The sequence below is a fragment of the Lycium ferocissimum genome, unplaced genomic scaffold (assembly GCF_029784015.1).
Source record: "Lycium ferocissimum isolate CSIRO_LF1 unplaced genomic scaffold, AGI_CSIRO_Lferr_CH_V1 ctg24200, whole genome shotgun sequence".
Classification (NCBI taxonomy): Eukaryota; Viridiplantae; Streptophyta; class Magnoliopsida; order Solanales; family Solanaceae; genus Lycium; species Lycium ferocissimum.
This window is the reverse complement of record NW_026721484.1, coordinates 498-4,070: the sequence shown is the minus strand read 5'-3', so window position 1 is coordinate 4,070 and position 3,573 is coordinate 498. Positions and strand designations below refer to the sequence as shown.

At 37.0% G+C, this 3,573-nt stretch overlaps 1 non-coding gene across 1 annotated transcript; it reads left to right on the top strand.

Annotated features, from left to right (window-relative positions):
* Positions 1-268: 268 nt before the first annotated feature.
* On the top strand, positions 269-374 carry LOC132043414 (small nucleolar RNA R71). Its single transcript, XR_009411799.1, has one exon. It is a non-coding gene; the product is annotated as a small nucleolar RNA R71 (small nucleolar RNA).
* Positions 375-3,573: the final 3,199 nt, after the last annotated feature.

Sequence of the window (3,573 nt, the reverse complement as noted above, 5' to 3'; positions counted from 1 at the left end):
GGGTACCGTGGGTTCGCTCGGCTCGGATGTGGGGTCGGGTGCCCATCACGTCCCATGGAATTGGGGCGTGACAAGAGCACTACCAAACGGTACCACATCAGCATTGTTTGAGTGCCAAGCCTGATTATGAGTCGTCAGCTTATTAAGTATATTGGTCACCCGTTGATAAGATTTGTTCATGAAACAACTATCAGCTGCATTATTAGCAACTGACTGCGTCACTGGATCTAGCCCTCGGTAGAACTTCTCTATTAGTATGTGATCCAGAAAACCATGATTTGGGCTCTTCTGCAAATACTTCTTGAATCTCTCCCAGGCTTCATATAGTTGTTCCCCCGGTCGTTGCTTAAATTCATAGATCTTGTCACGAATTTCGGCTTTTCTTGCTAGGGGTACCATTTTGTGAGAAAAGCGACCCACCATCTCTGCCCATGAAGTAATCGAATTTCGGGCGCTTCTCAAACCATGTTCTTGCCTCTCCAGTTAAGGAATATTTGAATAACCTCAACCGAATAGCATCTTGTGGAACGTTGTTTTGGATGTGATTAGCACACACTTCCAAAAAATTCTGCAAATGACGTTGAGGGTCATTCTCGGTAGAGTTCTGAAAGTATCCCTCAAGCTTCAACAACTGGTATAGAGAGGCCTCAATTTTCACAGTAGCAGCTCCAACTCGAGTCTGAAGAATAGCAGATGCATAGTCCTCCTCCGGAACAAGATCAGCGAAAATATTCTTATCATCTGATTCATTCACCTGATTGTTCAACCGATTCCCCTAATTACCAAAGACGTTGATTTTGCGGATTCTGATTCATGTTCACCTGGTTTACATAGAGTAGCAAACAAGGTGTGATGAAATAAGCAAAAGACTTCAATAAAGCAAACACTATTTAGTAATTTCAAAACTGTATTCCCCGGCAATGGCGCCAAAAATTGATACGCTCAAATTACACCTATTAATGGTATAACGCGGACGTTGTCAAATATAGTAACCCAACAACGTTGGGGTCGAATCCCACAGGGAATATGGTGTGAAAAGGTTACTAAAGTCATAGGATGGTAAGCTTAGGTCTAATGTCTTAATCCGATGGTTGTGGTAATAGTTGGTTTTTCTATGACTAATTGCTATCTACTTGCTTTGGTGGAAATTTATGGTAAAAGAAACTAAGGTTGTGTCCCCGTTAGATAGAGTGTATGATCAGGGGTATTGATCTTGATATACTTCTAATGGATCATTATATGAATGCACTTAATCTCTATATGAATCTCTACTATTTCCCAATAAATAAAGATTATCTTTTTCTATGATTTTCCCAAATATAAGAAAGTAACTATGAAGAACGATTAATCATGCCAAGTAAAATTCTTCTTATTCCTAAGTGAATTTATTAAACAAAGTTTAAATCTTTGAGTCGTTGTTATTTATTCTTACCAACCCTAATTATTTTCCAAAAAATCAAGGTTTATAGCTTTAATCAATGTTTGCAACCATTAATTATGAATGAAGAATGAAGAATAAATAAACCCTAATAATCCATTATGTGTATATCAATCACAACCCAATCACACAACACCCATCATTGGGTTCACAACCCTAGTAAGGGAATTTAGCTACTCATGACAAAGAACAAGAAATAAGAAATTGAAGAATTCATAATTGCTTACTTTGGAAGAAAAAAGGAATTGATAATACTTGAATTGATGTCTGAACCTTCAAAAACTATAGAGAGTATTTAATATTCTAAGCCAAAATTCAAAAAATATAATAACGATAACTATTAAAACCCTACAATGACTATTTATAGGTTACGAAAACGTGAAAGTTCTGATTTGTACTTTGATCCCCGTCGATAGGGAATACGGTCCGTAAAGTGAAATACGGACTGTAAACAAGTTCTGACCAGGTCTTCCTTCCAGTTTTGAGCAACTTCAATCTCTTGAGATACGGACCGTAAATTGGTTTACGGTCTGTAAACTGCCCAGTCGTCTTTCAACTTCCAAAACTTCGACTTTCTGCCAGATGCTCGAATGGTTAAATACGCTTTGAAATAAGGACCGTAAAGTGGAATACGGTCCGTAAAAGTTGTTCGTAAATCACCATTTCCTCAGCCTGCCTTTCTGGTTCTTCTTATTCTTTAATACGCCCATGGAATACGGCTCGTGTTTAAGAATACGGTCTGTAAACTGAGTTTATGACCACTTCTGCACTTTCAACTGTTCTCATTCCGAATCTGTTCCGTTACACTGAAAAACACTAAAAACACATTAAATGGACACCGACTTGCTTAAAAACAAGTAAAACTTCTCGTAAAAAGGCCTCGAATGTTCCATAAAAGCCAGGCACATCAGTTATACGACCACTTATACGGTCCGTATAACTTTATACGGTCTGTATAAGGGTCCGTATAACCTCAACAGGAAGGGAAAATCCCTGATGGTGAAGTACGGTCACTTATACGGACCGTATAATGTTATACGGACCGTATAAGTGTCCGTATAACACGATCGGGACAGTTTTTTTTTCAAGTATAAGTATAAGTTCCTACTTCTAAATTTTCATTTTTACATCTTCTCAACTTCTCTCAAGGCCTCTAGAAGGTTCCACACACTTCATTAACATAAATTCAAGGGAAAACAAAGATTAAATACCAAAGACTAGTAGAATCAAGTGCAAGAATGCTAATTAGGGTTGATGGAATCTAGAAATTTCTTTGGAAGTGAAGCTAGGGTATTCTCCAACTGAAGCATTTCCATTCAAAACCCATTCCTTCACAATCAAAGGTGAGTTTTATGTTTATTTCATGCTATTAAGAGTATTGAATGGTTGAAAGACTTGGATTATGGAAGAAAGAAGAAAATGGGTTACAAATATGAGAATAGTGGAATTCTTGAATGGTAACTTGACTTGAATCATAGTTCTTGACATGTTATGGGATAATCTCATTATGAATTATATTAAGAATGTTGAAGAAGCATTATATATGTGAATGAATGCGATGTTGGGTGATAACCATGGTTATGGATGACTTTGAGAGGAGATTTTGAAAAGTGAATAATGACTAACTTAATGAAGTTCACTGATTATGATATTGTGGGTGTGTTGTTGATGCCTGGGAGAAGTTATATTATATGGAGAAAGTTATAGAAACAAAGGAGATGCTGCCCAATTTTCATTAGCTTTAGCTTAAGCTTAAGCATGTTTCAAGTTATCTAACCTTAGTACGAGCTCTCTTGAATGTAGAACCGCGAACATTGGAGGGAAGCGTTTAATAGATAAAGTTAGTGAGGCTAGTACCTTCTTTTTCTAAGGCATGGTTCCTATAATAAGACATTCCTTTATCTTCCCATGACTTTCTCATATTCCGAAAATTATAAGTTTAAGGCTATCAAGGGCTAGTCATAAGATAATGAGAAGAGACGTGTTATGCACGTGATAATGATGACGATGAATCCAAATCTAGAGAGCCTAAAGATCATGATATGATACTCTTATGAAGCTAATGATCCTTACATGATTCCTTGATGTTATTCATTGTTGCTAGACTCACCTTATAATGCTAGTTCCTTCAAGGT